This window comes from Schistocerca americana, chromosome 4 (assembly GCF_021461395.2).
Source record: "Schistocerca americana isolate TAMUIC-IGC-003095 chromosome 4, iqSchAmer2.1, whole genome shotgun sequence".
NCBI classification, from domain to species: Eukaryota; Metazoa; Arthropoda; class Insecta; order Orthoptera; family Acrididae; genus Schistocerca; species Schistocerca americana.
The window spans coordinates 230386835-230405346 of NC_060122.1; the positions used below are offsets into that span (position 1 = coordinate 230386835).

The window sequence follows — 18512 nt, forward strand, 5'->3', positions numbered from 1 at the left end:
CCTGCCGATAATGATCGAAACTTTCTCAATTGGGGCGAGATCCAGCGACCTTTTCGGCCAATGTAGGGTTTGCCAAGAACAGAGGCAAGCAGTAGAAACTCTCGCCGTATGTGACAAGGCATTATATTGCTGGAAAGTAAGCCCAGGATGGTTTGCTACGATGGGCAACAAAACGGGGAACAGAATATCGTCGACGTAACGCTGTGTTGTAAGGGTGCCGCGGATGAGAACCATAGGTGTCCTGATAGGAAAAGAAATGGCACCCTAGACTATCATCACTCCTGGTTGTCGGGCGACAGTCAGGTTAGTATCCCACCACTGTCCGGGGTGTCTCCAGACACATCGTAGACCTGGAATCTCACTGACGCTGGTAGAACTTGAGCCCTGATGGGCAGTAAAGACAGAATTTGGCATGATATCCCTCAGCAGGGCATCCAACAACTCTATCAATCAAGGTCAAACTGAATAACTGCTTGCCTGTGGATCAGAGGCAACGGCCTCGCCGCAGTGGATACACCGGTTCCCGTTAGATCACCGAAGTTAAGCGCTGTCGGGAGTGGCCCGGCACTTGGATGGGTGACCTCCCCGGGCGGCCATGTGCTGTTGCCATTTTCCGGGGTGCACTCAGCCTCGTGATGCCAATTGAGGTGCTACTCGACCGAATAGTAGCGGCCCCGGGTTAAGGAAACCATCATAACGACCGGGAGAGCGGTGTGCTGACCACACGCCCCTCCTATCCGCATTATCAGCTGAGGATGACACGCCGGTCGGATGGTCCCGATGGGCCACTTGTGACCTGAAGACGGAGTGCTATGGACCAGAGGTGGTGAACCAAAACATAGTTGACTCACTCTTTCTCTTGAATAAATAATTCAATTTTTCTGAAATTGTGAACATTTGTTTGTCTGTACGTGCACGTCACATCTACGGATTTCCGTCTCATTCGGATAATTATTTCGTGGTGGGTCTTTCTTTTATTCCTTAGAATTTAATACTGCCAACAAACTCTTCAACGGTATTCTAATCAACCGCTGGTAAAAGAAGAAAGCACGAATTCACAACACAGCTGCCATTTGAACAAATTTGTTATGTAGAACAAATATACGTATCATTTGATTATACATCAAGGCACCACAAATTTTGCTAACGATTTTACACGTTATGTAGTCATCAGATCTTGTACATCGTTCACAAATATTTCACTATGCCTTTTGTTTTGTTCCCAGCTAAAAGATGATAGAAAGAGTAATGCAAGATCTCTGCCGGTTGCCAAGCAATGCCCTGCTTGGCGTCCCGTGAGAGGGCGCGTGCTTGGTACGGTCCGTTCACTTGACGCTTGCTCGGAGACCCACTTGTACGGAGAGGAAATGTGTTGACAATTTTACGGGGCTCAGGATACTGCAGGTAGTGGACAGAGTGCTCCAGAAGTAGGGTACAAAGGCCGGTCTGCGACGTTTTCTGGGGAAGGCCAAAGCCCGTTTCCTGCTCGAAGTTCCCTGTCCCCGCACCAGCTCTTAGAGTGCGTGACTTTCTTCCAGACTTCAGTACTGCAGTTGACCTATGATTGGCAAGCAGTGTTCCGTGTTTTAGTGCTGCGACAATGGAGTTCACCGAGACCACCAAAGGGAAGCGTTTACCGATTTACAACGGTCGTTGGTGTATAGTGGGCTGTACAAACAAACAAGAAGTGACTTACTGGCGTTGTGTAAACTTTTAAAAAGAATTAATGCAAAGGAAGCCTATGCACAAAAAGTAACTCAGTTTTAGAAGAAGGCAGCCATGTTTGTGTTCCAGATGAAGCAGCAAACGAAGTGCGAAACATTTTGTCAGCGCAAAGAAGTGGGAAAAAGGAACAGACACTACAGTTTCATTAGTTGAAGAAGTAGGGCAGCTCTTCAGTCGGGGCTACGACTTACTAACATCATTATCTCCACACAGAAGTGCGAAACAAACGCTACATCGTATTAGGCGAAGATATATAGGTACTACGCAAGATCCCACCGATCCTGGAGGAATATTATTCCAAGAAAATAATTTGCTGATGAATGACGGTAGCAATTTTCTACTTCAGTTGCTAACAGGGGACCATATGACAGAATACTGGTGTTTAACACCGAAAAGGGAAAATCAAGTTTATCAAACTACGAATCGTTCTATGTGGATGGAACATTCAAGAGTTCGGGCAAGGCCGAGCGAGATTAGCCGAGCGGTCTAGGGCACTGCAGTCATGGACTGTGCGCCTGGTCCCGGCGGAGGTTCGAGTTCTTCCTCGGGCATGGGCGTGTGTGTTTATCCTTAGGATAATTTAGGGTGAGTAGTGTGTAAGCATAGGGACTGATGACCCATTAGATTAAAAAAAAAAGTTCGAGCAAGCGGCTTCGATAGTTGTTTGTACTACACGCTGACCTCAGTAGTTATCGGGAGAAAATTGCACCACTCCAGGTGTTTACGCTTTGTTGCCAAATAAAATGCAAGAAACATATGAAGGTTTTTTTGAAGTTATTAAGACTAACGTACCTAGATGGAACCCTGCATCTCTGCATGATGGACTTCGAAATTGCTATATTCGAAGCAGCTGACAATTTGTTTACTGGAACAGAGATTGCTGATTGCGATTATCATTTTAATCAATGTTTGGGGAAACAACTTCATTGATGCGGCCTCGTTCCAGCCTACAAGGAAAACGAGGAAATACTCCGCCACAAATTTTGTGTTCTTCTCTAGCACATCTGCTCCTGGAAATGTTGGATTATCGTTGGCTGCGTATTCAGGAGAGCACGCCAGAAAACCAAAAGCTTCAGGACTTTTATGAGTAATTCGACAACAAACGTGTACCAAGAGAGATGTGGAGCTGCTGTGGAAGGCGCCATTGCACTAATGACGTCTCAGAAGGATGGAACCGAAGAATAAACACATTGATATCAAAAGTTCATCCGAATGTTTACTCTTTGGTGATAAATCTTAGAGAAGATGCAGAGTACCACCACCACCATTTTGACCGACTAATTTTAAACCTTGATGGGAACAGAAGAAAAAACTCAGCAATGAAGACTGAAGAAACGATTGCAAAGACTTTAAAGAAACATCAAACTGATGGGAACTTAAAATCATTTGCGACTAGTGCGGCCTACTCACAAAAATTACAATGACGAAGAAAACGTCAGAATCGTTGAAACATTTGTAAATATTGAAATGTAATTTAATGTAATCAATGGCAATCTTGTAAATAAATTTATTGCGGACGAAAAGAAACTTCCTTCTCGTGGTATTCCATGGAAACGACGAGAAGTCGATAAATGTCTCTTGAAATTCAAAATGTTATCTAATGAATACTGACAAGACCATCTCAAAGACCAAGCTTTTTCTAGGGAATAATCACAATATTAGCCTTGAAAGGTTCTTGGAATCACAATCTGCGTGGCTGGAGACCGAATACAAGATCTTAGCAGCGGAAACCCAGGCAAATGTCATGCAATGAAATCCACTCTGTTCCTCCGTTAGAAGATGAAAAGACTAACATGAAAGCAGCGAAGGCAAAGCAAATTTTCTTAAAAAAGTGACTAATCGCAATTTTGCAACCTTTCAACTTATGTTAAAACTAATTTCTAGTAATCCATGTCGTATACTACAACAGGTCTGTTGAGGATATGGATAGGCGAACAAGAGCAGTCACACTTCCTCGCCGCCTGTGTTGTGTGTGTGCTGGCGTAAAATAGGACAGTCATAAGTCGTTATGTAGCGCAGCACGGCCGGTTGGTAGCGCAGAAGTGCAATGTGCTGCCTTCAGAGGAATGACTACAGATAGGTTCGGCGTAGTCTTAGATACGAACATACAGCATATACGGCGCAGCGCTTAAGGGGAAACTCCACCCAAAAATTTAAATTTTGTTCTACTTTCCTGATAGCAACTAAATTTTAAAATAGTGTCTCTTATGTAAAGATGTAGCAATACCCAAGTTTAGAAGTCCATAACTTCACTGATTGTCGAGTTTTTAATTTTTAATACGATTTTAATGGTATTATTGAAAACCAACTTTTGGTACTCACAGCACGATTTTCACATGACAGATTTCGTAGGTACATTCTCAATACATAGATCAACGGTTCCGTTCATTCATTTTATGAGAAATACGAATAAATTTGTTCTCAGTGTTTATTTCAAATTTGAGCCTTAAATTTTCTTTATTTACCGGTGCATAAATGTGATGATAAAATAAACAAATTACATTTTCGATAATATTACTGTATAGAAGTAAGCAAACACATCTAAACTACTTCCTGCAAACATTTCATTAAAAAAAAATGGCTCAAATGGCTCTGAGTACTATGGGACTTAACATCGATGGTCATCAGTCCCCTAGAACTTAGAACTACTTAAACCTAACTAACCTAAGGACACCACACACATCCATGCCCGAGGCAGGATTCGAACCTGCGACCGTAGCAGTCGCCTAGAACCGCGAGACCACCGCGGCCGGCACATTTCATTCAGATTGGTTGATATTAATGATAAAAAAGTTGGCACTGTTCTTAGAACAACAAACTTATGGTAAAATGGATTTTAACATTTTTATCAAAAAATGACAGTTCCTACAAGATACATACCCATTAAAATTCACTGACACGATATCGTTTTCCCTTTTTGCTTATATGAGACTTCTTCTTGTAATTTCAAGATCAAGGGCACCTATTTTCTTGAATTTTCTGAATAAAAACCTACTCACAGTCTTCTTGAGAAGGAACAGTGGTAGGAATATCTGATCGTAAGCCAATGGGTATTTCCTTGGGGCTTGTTGATTGCACCGAACAGGACTTCATCGTATTCCCTAAATTGATATTTACACAGTCAACAGGCAAAGGAACTGATTTCCAACGACTGACTGCCAATTGTTTCTCTTCGGTTTTCCAGGAAATCTTACAGCTTGTTTTTCTCAGTTTGAGTTTATGCGAAGTTCGGTGTAAGGCTGGTTCTGTTTGATGGTGATTGCAATCAAAAATTATCTTTGGCGTTTTTGGTGTGCCACGCCCCCTTATAAAGCAGTATGTCAATCGTTTCCTAGACGTACTTGTAATTCGAATATACAGCCAAGTCGTTTTTGAATCTAAGAGTAAACACTCCAGAGATGTTAAGTAGTCATTAAATTTCATTTGAAAAGAAATGAAGTTTTAGGGTGGAGTCTCTCCTTAAAATAGAGTGTAGCTGCTTCTAAAGGGATGAAAAGCAGCAGAAATGTCTGACTTCAAGCAGTCAGACACATCAACATCAATGTATCAGTGAAGGATGCCTAGTCTATATGTTTATTGTATGTGATGGTATCTTGATGCACTCAGTGTTCTATTAATGTGCTTCAAAACTTTAAACACAACGAAAAAATTCCGTTTACAATAACATTACAATAGCTTCGATTCAAGAGATTTTGGACACTTGGAAGACGAACAGCAAGAAGCTGGTGAGGAAAAAAAGGAGATAAAAACGCCTTGAAGCGATATGACTGAAGAAAGTATTCATCATATGGGAGCAGAGAAATAAAGATCTTAGTAATTTTCCCATCATATTCACTACTAAAATACATTGTTGTTTCTTGGGGAGCAACACTCAACGAATGACTCTGAAGTTAGATCATTGTTACTTTAAACTACATTTCAGCTTTCAGAGGGTCACGTACACTTTCAATGCTTTCGGGTTATGCTCACAGTGTTTAAGCTCTGCTACAGCTATAACTTATACACCTGCAGTGTGGCGTTTGGGTGATTACAGTTTCATAGCAAAAATGGTATCTTCGACTTCTGTTTTTTCAATGTAAAATTCCACGGCTTTAGAAGTCTGCAGCTACGATTATGTCATGTTTATATTTACGTTACATACTGCTTTTTTAGGCAATGAAGAGAACGAAAACCGAAAATGGAAGCCTACTGGCAGTCTTAAGAACTTGGCTTACAATTAGCATTAACCAAAAAATGGTACCAGACGTTGATCCCTTAATGAAATGTAAAATTAATAATAGTCATTGATATTTAGTCTTTTATGTTTAACGTTTAAATATAATGGTAATCAAAAGTAAGTTTGTCAGTTTAAATTTCATCCTAAAATGGCAGTCACCATAAGGCTGCAATAGTCGTAAGAAATACCTTGTTTCTCACTTAGCTGGCCCCTTTTCTTTACATCGTCACAAAACACACATCAAAAAGAGTTTTGCATCACGCAGGTTCCCGGAACTCCTAAAGATAGACCTTGACTGTGGATATTGTATCACAGACACAGTCCCTTTGACTGTTCAGAGCTGTTACTAAACCTGGCCAAAGATGTAAACAACCATGCATGAGCAGCGCCTATTGGACAAAGGGGGTCCGACAGCTGATCAGTTCCAGTCATTCCATCAGGAAGGAGGTACACGGCTCGTGTTGTCTGTAGTTCACCCATAGCTAGACCAGTGGATCCCAATAGGTGGTCCGCAAGATGCTATTAGAATAAAAAATATATTGAATATATTTCGTATGATAACAGATTTTTTGTTTTGGCCGCTTCCTGCATGAGCAGAGCTTTAGCGAACGCTATCTTTTGCGTCTAGCGTCTTCCTAGAGCCAACTGACACTAGCACACTCTGGCGCAAAACCAGAATTAGTATGCTTTAGACTGCGCGCGCTGTCTCTTTGCAGCTGACAACTGACAGTCACTTTACACAGAAACTCGCATTTCAGACGACAATCGGCCATTATTTTTTTAAGGAGTTTGTTATACTGAACACCCAGATTTTAAGACAAAGATTTTGAGCAATAATCAAAAATTTAACAATAACAATGATGGCTAAATTGAAAAAGTTTTAAGCTCAATATTTTTTCAATAATGAATATGTCAATGTTTTTTCTAAGTACCAAAAATAGAAAACGTATAAAAAGACTCTTAATTTGGCTTTTTTTAGGTACTTGATACTGTGATAAGACAAGGTACCAATCATGATCGATGAGGGGGTCCTCGAGAAAATTTTGTTGGGAACCCCTGGTCTAGAAGGGTTCTCACAAGGGAAATATCCAGGCGTCTCGGAATGAACGAAAGCGATGTTGTTCGAACATGGAGAAGGTACAGAGAGACAGGATCTGTCGATGATATGCCTCGCTCAGGCCGCCCAAGGGCTATTACTGCAGTGGATGACCGCTACCTACAGATTATGGCTCGGAGGAACCCTGACAGCAACGCCACCATGTTGAAAAATGCTTTTCGTGGAGCCGCAGGACGTCGTGTTACGACTCAAACTGTGTGCAATAGGCTACCTGATGCGCAACTTCACTCCCGACGTCCAGGGCGAGGTCCATCTTTACAACCACGACACCATGCAGCGCGATACAGATGGGCCCAATAACATGCGGAATGGACAGCTCAGGTTTGGCATCACGTTCTCTTCACCGATGAGTGTCGCTTATGCCTTCAACCAGACAATCGTCGGAGACGTGTTTGGAGGCAACTCGGTCAGGCTGAACGCCTTAGACACACTGTCCTGGAGAGCTGCAAGGTGAAAGTTCCCTGCTGTTTTGGGGTGGCACTATGTGGGGCTGAGGTACGCCGCCTGTGGTCATGGAAGGCGCCGTAACGTCTGTACTATACGTGAATGCCATCCTCCGACCGATAGTCCAACCATATCGGCAGCGTATTCATGAGGCATTCGTCTTTATGGACGACAATTTGCGCCCCAATCGTGCACATCTTGTGAATGGCTTCCTTCAGGATAACGGCACCGCTCGACTAGAGTGGCCAGCATGTTCTCCAGACATGTACCCGATCGATGATTGATGGATTGAAAAGGGTTGTTTATGGACGACGTGACCCACTAACCATTCTGAGGGATCTACGCCGAGTCACCGTTGAGGAGTGGGATAATTTGGACCGACAGTACCTTGGTGTGTACAGCAGTGTGGACCACCACCTCCGAAGGTCTCGCTGTATGGTGGTACAACATGCAATGTGTGGTTTTCATGAGCAATAAAAAAGCTCGGGAATGATGTTTATGTTGATCTCTATTCCAATTTTCTGTACGGGTTCTGGAACTCCCGGAACCGAGGCGGCGCAAAACTTTTTTTGATGTGTGTATTAAAAGAGATGTTGAATTTCACCGCCATTTCTCATTACGCAGAATCTCATTAGAAGTTGTCCTTAATTCAACAGTCTTAAAAATAAATTTGCCTCTAAACGCGTTAATGAGCTGCCTTGAAGCGATACATGGTTGCTCACTGCTGTGGTGTGAGAGCAAGCCAGCTGGCACGAGTAGCTGTGCTGAGCCGCTAGACTCCTTAGTGTGCCTGTCTGTACCTGTGAAAAGCCGGTTACCCCGACAAGAGCCCCGGGATCCGTGCAAGTGTCACTCTGTACACATCGTGGCGTCACGTGAAAACCCCAGGAGCTGCCAGCACCAGCCTCAGGGGTCTCAAAAAATCTGAGGGTAGCTTTAACATAAGCCGAAACCGGTGATAATAAACAAATGTTACTGTGATATCGACTGTTGTTTTAATTAAAGAAGAGCTGTTTGCCAGTACTTCGGTGTCCGGAATGATGGTAAAACCAAAAGAGGGCAATTTATCACTTTACATTTTACACTTCACTTGTGATGTTTTGAAATAAAAGTAGACTTAGATATAAACAGTGTTGTAACATTCACATGATTGCACTTGTGCATACGGCGTGTCGGTGAACGCATTGGTTTTCGGAATTATGTTTACTAGGATTATTAGCTTGTTTCATTGTCCTCTATTCGACCCTTTCGTTTGTACCTAGAACTGTGAATCACCCTGCATATTCATACACTCCCACCCACACCCAGCAATGCATTGCAGGCTTTTACGGGACGCAGTCCAGTGATTATTCGTAAGTGATTTCCGAGTGTTCTGCGGAAGCACACTATTAGAGGGGATATTTATAATAGGTTGCTAACTATTATTACATTTGCTATGTAGCCAACTGATTAACAAATTAGGACTCTAATAAATAAAATTATGCTCTAACAACACAGCCTCCCTCTCGATACACGAGTACATCTGCTCTGCTCTTATAGCAAGAGGAATGAAACTTACAGTTTAACATCCCATCGACATCGATTTCATTAGAGATAGATCACAGATGTAGTTTTATTCAAGTAATCAGACCGCCTATTGCCTGAAGTGATCGGAAGAAATCTCTTGACCCTTAATCAGAATGGCCAGGAGAGATATGACCTGCCTCCATAGGAGTCCACTATCTTGACCATATCGCCCTCTCACCATGACTTTCCAAGAACGCAGCAGATGTAAATTATTCTAGCAGAATTGGAAAGAAGAGTACAGTGATTTGCACTCGTTACTGCCAGGAGTGGTAACTCAAATATTCTGTAATAAGACAGACTGAAACAACTACCCGGCCTACTTCAGTATCTACAAAAGTACACTCGTAGAGCACCTTGAACGACTAGAGACAAGTCTTTGATATTCACAGGACATGTACATCAGTATGTTCTGCAGAAATGATCAGCACTTCAGTCACCTCGGTTCAGCACGTGTCCCGTTGCCTAGTAGGCAAAGGGTCCTCCATGCAACCTGATAACTTGTTCCGCTCGTGATGGTATCGACAAGTATAAGGCGCGAATGGCGTCCTGTGGTATAGCCATTCATGCTGCATCCACCTGGTTCCAAAGTTCATCTGTTGTGGTTGGCACTGCGTCACAGCGCTGCACCCGTCGTTTCACTAAATCCCACACATTTTAGATTGGTGACAAGTCTGATGCTTTGGAGGGTCATGGCAATAGCCTGACATTCTGTGGGGGTGGTCTGGGTGGTGTAACCTGACCCATCTCGTCGTGCTCTACGGCAAGTCTGCTCAAGTCATACTGATCCATTATCTTTGGTTCACAGCAACAACAAGATCCGTAGGCACATTTTACTGGTAGGTGTGTTGCACCGCGATATCGATATTGACCTTGAACCCGCGGACCGACATGGTTCAAATGCTAATCGTTTCTGCAGAACATACTAGTGTGCATGTTTTGTGAATATGAACGTCCTACCTCTAGTCCTTCAAGGTGTTCTGTTTTCTTTTTTTTCTGAACACGAGTGTGTACAAATTATTGTTTGTTTCTTTTAGTCAAATTGTATCTTCGCTTTAATATGAAGCTACTAGAGAATCGAGTGGCTCATGTAAATGGCTGTACAGTGTTGTGTGGTATTATTAACAAACTATAGTCTTTTTATGTAGCATTCTGTTTTTAGGCCACAAGTGGCCCATCGGGACCATCCGACCGCCGTGTCATCCTCAGCTGAGGATGCGGAAAGGAGTGGCGTGTGGTCAGCACACCGCTCTCAGTCTTTTGATGTAGCAGCGACGTATTGTTAGATATCAACGTGATAGTCAATAGCTGTAAGAGAGTTTAGTCAGTTACCAGAAGCAATACAAGAAGGCGTGAAAACGGTTGCAGTGAAGTTTTGGAGATTGGTTGGTTGGTTGGTTTGGGGAAGGAGACCAGACAGCGTGGTTCAAATGGTTCAAATGGCTCTGAGCACTATGGGACTCAACATCTTAGGTCATAAGTCCCCTAGAACTTAGAACTACTTAAACCTAACGAACCTAAGGACATCACACACACCCATGCCCGAGGCAGGATTCGAACCTGCGACCGTAGCAGTCCCGCGGTTCCGGACTGCAGCGCCAGAACCGCTAGACCACCGCGGCCGGCGACAGCGTGGTCATCGGTCTCATCAGATTAGGGAAGGATTGGGAAGGAAGTCGGCCGTGCCCTTTCAGAGGAACCATCCCGGCATTTGCCTGGTGTGATTTAGGGAAATCACGGAAAACCTAAATCAGAATGGCCGGACGCGGGATTGAACCGTCGTCCTCCCGAATGCGAGTCCAGTGTCTAACCACTGCGCCACCCCGCTCGGTGAAGTTTTGGAGAGAAAAGTAGAAAAATGGGGTATATTTGAAGGCGCTGAATGGACAATGCAGTTTTATATCTTTGCTACCTGCAACACAATGAAGTCAGGACTGGTTTGAGCCGTCACCATGCGATCTGAACGGAACACTATCCATTGCTCCCCACTGAGCAACTCTTACCCCCATTGCAGATGTCAGGAAGGGAAAAAACCATACTTTAACTCACCTTAATGAGAACTGGGCGAGTTAAACTGACGAAAGATTTACGGTTTTAAAAATATTGGGACACAAAATATTATTCTCTCGGAGTAAGTGACTTGGCTTTGTATTTTCGCGATCGCGAAAGCTTGTAACATTTCTTGCGCGATAATTTAATTCGCACTGGGCAGTCGGACTTCTTAATTAAATGAAGAGTAGGTTTTAAACAATTGCTACAATTCGCAGTTATTTCGGTGAGATGGCCACAATGGCGGCTATGCGAACTTCGCCCAAGCTTGTTATACAACAACACTCACCGACTTTTCCACTTGGTGATCTGCTCATAATATGAGAGCCAGATTAATGTTAAATAATAACAAAACGAAAGTAATTACTGTAATAAAATAGATAATTATTCGCTCGCATCTCGTGGTCGTGCGGTAGCGTTCTCGCGTCCCACGCCCGGGTTCCCGGGTTCGATTCCCGGCGGGGTCAGGGATTTTCTCTGCCTCGTGATGGCTGGGTGTTGTGTGCTGTCCTTAGGTTAGTTAGGTTTAATTAGTTCTAAATTCTAGGCGACTGATGACCTCAGCAGTTGAGTCGCATAGTGCTCAGAGCCATTTGAACCATAATTATTCGCTCCAATATATTTACAACGATATATGCATCTGTACTCTCCAAGGCCAGGAAAAGGAAAGGTAACGAAGATAGCGACGAAGAAAGAAAGACAGACAAATAATAAACATCACTTCACACAGATGTTGTAGTCTATGTCCATCTCTCCAGATTTTGAAGCACTAGGGATTTAATGACTCAGTACATAATTATATCTGGTAAAAGTAATTCTGCTAACAAAGGAAAACAGGAAAGAATACTGATATGTCGTTATGACATCTCTGTCACTGTAACACATCCATGTTCCTCTATGGGTTATTATCAGATGTTCTAGCGCTGTGTAACCGAAATTCATAACGTTCATGGTAGAATTATATGAATGCGTAGTGTCTGTTCTTTCGAACATGTGATGGTCGAAATTGTATCTGGGAAATTGAAAATCACACTGCAGTTCTAAGATTAATTTTTTGTGTACTTTATGCAAACTCAATCCGAGCCCTCTACGGAAGATATAATAATGAATATTCCGAAATGGCTTCTTACCTTGTTCATCGCTAAGTTCAACGTCAGTGTCATCAACGCACGCTCAATGATTGGTCGCCAAGTACAGCGCACATCAGTCGGTTGCTGTAAAAGTGTTTTCCTTTTTTTAATTATGTGGTCCTGCTCCTACTGTATGATCACTTAATACACTTGGAATTCGCTTGTAATTCTGTCGAATCCGCTTGTGCAAATAAAAATAAAACGTAACAGGTAAAGGTGCACTTTATTTCAGTAAACGTGCCATCAACAGTCGCAGAAGAACTTCAGCGTTTTGAGATGTACGAAAGTGCAGACGCTCCCTTGATGATCTGTTTAGTTTAAACCGACACGTAAGATTTCATGAAAATATTTGGAAAGACGATGGATAGCATAAAAGTTTACTGTATGTAGTCAGTGAATGTGTGTTATGGTTCCGAGCTGTAGTTGCAACTAACTATTAAGATGAGAGAATAGAACATACAGAAATGGTACCAAGATGTCGAGTATTAACTAGAATAAAAACTGGAAGAGACTCACGGATCGAATGAAGAAAGGAATTTTAAAATACTAATTAATGACATAAACCTTACATCTCAAACTTATGAATACAGAGTGTATCATAATTAATGGCGTAAACGCATACAGTTGAAAGTACACGATACTAGAAGCAAAAAAAGTCTCAGTAAACATAGGATCGAAAATATATACCTTAAGAGCTATCAGCAATTGTTCGTCTTCGATACTGTGAAGCAGATCTCTTCTACTGCAAGCTCTTTGCTTTCCATATTTTGGGAAGCGATAATATGGACAAAAACAAGAAAAAATGTCCAGTAAACATGTGCTCTAAAATGCATACCCTAAAGGTTATGAGCACTTGTTCATTAGAAGAGTTGGGAGCCAAAGTGCCGCAGATGAACAAGTGCTCATAGCTCGTAAGGTATGCATTTTAGAGCACATGTTTACTGGGCATTTTTTTTCTTGTTTTGGTCCACGTTATCACTTTACAAAATATGGAAAGCAAAGAGCTTGCAATAGAAGAGATTTACTTCACACTACCGAAGATGAAAAATAGCTCGTAGATCTTAAGGTATGCGTTTTCGACCCTATGTTTACTGTGACTTTTTTGCTCTTAGTATCGTGTACTTTCAAATGTATGCGTTTACGCCATTAATTATGATACACCCTGTATAAGCGAGTCTCTGTCAGGTAAATATTACTGCTGCATGCTACACCTATGACTGTTGACTCAACTTCCTTGCTATGAGGCACTCATAATCTAGAGCGTTCTGTCAGGTCTTAACCACGGAAAATCCCTTCGATCATTTCTGTGTTTACTGCAACCGTTCTACAATGGCCATTCCGAAAATAAATAATGCTTGAAGTAATCTTTTGTCGTCTTCTTACAGGAAATCGCTTGCAGTACCACAGTTGCAGAACTATAACTTTCTGCACACGAAGTGCCCCATAAAACCGGCTTTTCAACGAGCAGCTCGCTCACAGGAATTACTGTCACCATGAAAGGCTAATAGTGGATACTAACGCTCGGAACTGCTTTCATTGCTTCTATAGACTGAAACTCGTTTCTCTGATTCACTTTATGCCGTTCCCTTGAGTGAATGTGCAATTATTGCTTGTAGCTTAACGGTCTCTTCCCGTCGTAATATATGGTCTCTATTATTCTCATTTCCGGTGCTGATGATGGTATTAATAATTGGTTAGCGGCTCTTAAAGTGTGGTGTGTACGTTTGAAAACTCTAGAAACCTTTATGTGGCAGGATCAGCAGAAATATACGACGCTTTATTTTGTATGTGGAGAAGAAATTCATGTCAAATTCACGTTAGACTGCGGAAGGCCTATGGTGACATATTTCATACAACACAGTTGCAAGAGGAGCAAGGACTCTTCAAAGTTGTTGTGAAACAGCCGTCTGATGTCGCGTCGAAGTGAGGTTGACCTGTGACGGTCAATTGAGCTTTTGACATACCGCTGCGGATGTCAGAATGATCCGCATTGCTTGGACTGGCCGACGTTTAGATCTCTTTTGCTTGAATAGAGCTCTAGTGAAACGGATAGGTAATGGGAAAAGGGTGGCACCAGCAAACATGAGACGTGGGTGTTCCACATCACGAAATATAATGAACAGGGGGCTCTTCTAACTATGAAATGAAACACTAGTCGAAATTTACCTCTTTTTCTTACAAAGTTCCCTTCTAATTTTAAGATATACGTGAACAAGAAATAATCGGAGGATTTATTCGATCTTCAAAAATACAGAGATACGAAAATTGAGAATTACGTATTAACATTGGATAGTCGTAATTTAAAATTTGACTGGCATGGGAAAGACCATATAGTTCGGGTGAATAGGGCAAAACCGGGATAGTACCAATGAGTTATGGAAAGACAAATCTGGGGTGGATATGCAGTGACTGCCTGATTACGCCAGAGGAATGGAAAACTGGACAGGCAAGTAACATCACTATAATGAACAAGCGATTAGTCACTCTAGAAAAGCATAAGATTAGCGGATCGTACCTGACCCTCACAACGGGCCTAAAAACGATAGATTAGCCTCATACCTTGCTCCCCTAGGCTACAGTTTCTCTCTGTATTCTGCAGTCACTACTGTGGAAAGTTGTCAGCGTCGTGATTTGCTGCATTCTGCAACAAATCAGCTGCTGATTGCAGAAACACCCCTTCTCTACATCTCTGGGCAAAATATACGTCGCCAGTGTCTCCCTCAAGCTCTGCAGATAATGTCTTCTCTTCAGAATCCCTAGACAAAGTGCTCTTTGCAGAATCCTCAGTGTTCTGGACCGAAACAGATGTCCCTCTCCTCTCTGCAAGTCCATGTAACTCCCTTGTGCCAGCGTAAAGGCTCTGCAACATGCTGGCCAATGATAATGATGTTAACAGAATAACTAACTCCCCACGTAGTAAAAGTTTTACAGTGCTAACCAATAGCCCAGCTCCCACGTATGTAGTTCTTTAAATATTCTGTTACACCCACACTCTTCAGCTAAGTTTTTCACTTCATCTAATACACTAATCTCCACTTCCGAATTTCTCGGAAACTGGTGGCCTGACTTCCCTTCCTCTGCTATTTTTTAAGCCAATGAGAAGACCCTTGCAACTTTTTAGGCAACAGGATAATCATCCTGCTTGAAGTGGCGTCAAATACTCGGCTCTTTGCCTTACAAAGACAGAGCAAAGAATTCCTACACACAGTGCAGCTGCGTCGCTTCTCACAGAACGCAGATCTGTATTTGTGGCTGACTTCCTCCTGCACAGCGTTATAGGAAGGCAACCCGTCAGGGTTAAACAAAGCTATTTAGAAAAGTTGTTTCACCAAATGGCACAGCCTGTAAAAACCAAGGTTCTGGACTAGCACATGTGCTTATACAACTTCTGGACCGCATATTGTGCAAAGCACATATGTGAAAGACTGACGGAATGCGCTCATTGCTCTTCCTTTCTCCTCCGAAAGTTGAGCTGAACTCCTAGGGGAGGGTGTGTGTGTGTGTGTGTGTGTGTGTGTGTGTGTGTGTGTGTGTGTGTATGTATGGGGTGGGGGAGGGGGGGAGGGTGCCTTGACTGAACATTGCGCCACTGCCCTTAGACTCTCTGTCAACCATGGCTCATCATGGATCCAGCACATGCAAAACTGCCACCAGGAAAGCGTGGCTTAATACTGTACTTGTTTATTACGTATTAATTGGCAGGAACAGATTTCAGATTTTGATGAATTTAAGTCAGTTATGAATGAAACCTGGGATTTTCCGGTCCGACAACGGAATGATACATACCTTCAGACCTACATCCATGGAAAAATTAACACCAATGTGCTTGGAGTCAGACTCGTCATTGTGTGGCAGCATTAAGCAAATTTTTGTGAGGATCTCCTAATCTCGATGGAAAGTGCTGGTTGGAATGACAAGAAAAAGGGTTCCTTACCGAGGAACCATTTTCATTTTCTTTAACATATCTCTCATTCATTCCTAAAGCCATGACATTCATTCATTCCATGACATAAAAGCTGAAAACTTAATTTCAAGGTACACAGTATGTTTGTTGTTGTGGTCTTCAGTCCAGAGACCGGTTTGATGCAGCTCTCCATGCTACTCTGTCCTGTGCAAGGTTCTTCATCCCCCAGTACCTACTGCAACCTACATACTTCTGAATCTGTTTAGTGTATTCATCACTTGGTCTCCTTCTGCGATTTTTACCCTCCACGCTGCCCTCCAGTACTAAATTGCTGATCCCTTGATGCCTCAGAATATGTCCTACCCTTCTTCTTGTCAAGTTGTGCCACAAATTTCTCTTCTCTCCAATTCTATTCAATACCACCTCATTAGTTATGTGATCTACCCATCTAATCTTCAGCATTCTTCTGTAGTACCACATTTCGAAAGCTTCTATTCTCTTCTTGTCTAAACTATTTATCGTCCATGTTTCACTTAGATACATAGCTACACTCCATACATATACTTTCAGAAATGACTTCCTGACGCTTATATCTATACTCAATGTTAACAAATTTCTCTTCTTCAGAAATGCTTTCCTTGCCATTGCCAGTCTACATTTTATATCCTCTCTACTTCGACCGTCATCAGTTATTTTGCTCCCCAAATAGCAATACTCATTTACTACTTTAAGCGTCTCATTTCCTAATCCAATTCCCGCAACATCACCCGATTTTATTCGACTACATTCCGTTATTCTCGTTTTGCTTTTGTTGATGTTCATCTTATTTCCTCCTTTCAAGACCATGTCCATTCCGTTCAGCTGCTCTTCCAGGTCCTTTGCTGTCTCTGACAGAATTGCAATGTCATCGGAGAACCTCAAAGTTTTTATTTCTTATCCCTGGATTTTAATTCCTACTCCGAATTTTTCTTTTGTTTCCTTTACTGCTTGCTCAATATACAGATTGAATAACATCGAGGAGAGGCTACAACCCTGTCTCACTCTCTTCCCAACCACTGCTTCCCTTTCATGTCCCTCGACTCTTATAACTGCCATCTGCTTTCTATACAAATTGTAAATAGCCTTTAGCTCCCTGTATTTTACCACTGCCACCTTCAGAATTTGAAAGAGAGTATTCCAGTCAACATTGTCAAAAGGTTTCTCTAAGTCTACAAATGCTAGAAACGTAGGTTTGCCTTTCCTTAATCTTTCTTCTAAGATAAGTCGTAGGGTCAGTATTGCGTCACGTGTTGCAACATTTCTACGGAGTCCAAACTGGTCTCCTCGAGATCGGCTTCTACCAGTTTTTCCATTCGTCTGTAAAGAATTCGTGTTAGTATTTTGCAGCAGTGGCTTATTAAACTGACAGTTCAGTAGTTTTCACATCTGTCAACACCTGCTTTCATTGGGGTTGGAATTATTATATTCTTCTTGAAGTCTGAGGGTATTTCGCCTGTCTCATACATCTTGCTCACCAGATGGTAGAGTTTTGTCAGGACTGGCTCTCCCAAGGCTGTCAGTAGTTATAATGGAATGTTGTCTACTCCCGGGGCCTTGTTTCGACTTAGGTCTTTCAGTGCTCTGTCAAACTCTTCACGCACTATCATATCTCCCATTTCATCTTCATCTACATTCTCTTCCATTTCTATAATACTGTCCTTAAGAACATCGCCCTTGTATAGACCCTCTTTATACTCCTTCCACCTTTCTGCCTTCCCTTCTTTGCTTAGAACTGGGTTTCCATCTGAGCTCTTGATATACATGCAAGTGGTTCTCTTTTCTCCAAAGGTCTCTTTAATTTTACTGTAGGCAGTATCTATCTTACCCCTAGTGATATAAGCCCCTACATCCTTACATTTGTCCTCTAGCCATCTCTGCTTAGCAATTTTGCACTTCTTGTCGACCTCATTTTAGAGACGTTTGTATTCCTTTTTGCCTGATTCATTTACTGCATTTTTATATTTTCTCCTTTCATCCATTAAATTCAATATCTCTTCTGTTACCCTAGGATTTCTAGTAGCCCTCGCCTTTTTACCTACTTGATCATCTGCTACCTTCACTACTTCATCCCTCAAAGCTACCGATTCTTCTTCTACTGTATTTCTTTCCCCCATTCTTGTCAAGTGTTCCCTTATGCTCTCCCTGAAACTCTGTACAACCTCTGGTTCTTTCAGTTTAGCCAGATCCCATCTCCTTAAATTTCCACCTTTTTGCAGTTTCTTCAGTTTTAATCTAAAGTTCATAACTAATAGATTGTGGTCAGAGTCCACATCTGCACTTGTAAATGTCTTACAATTTGAAACCCGGTTCATAAATCTCTGTCTT

At 42.2% G+C, this 18512-nt stretch overlaps 1 pseudogene; it reads left to right on the plus strand.

Annotated features, from left to right (window-relative positions):
• Positions 1-489: 489 nt before the first annotated feature.
• LOC124614570 lies at positions 490-609 on the plus strand (annotated as a pseudogene).
• Positions 610-18512: the final 17903 nt, after the last annotated feature.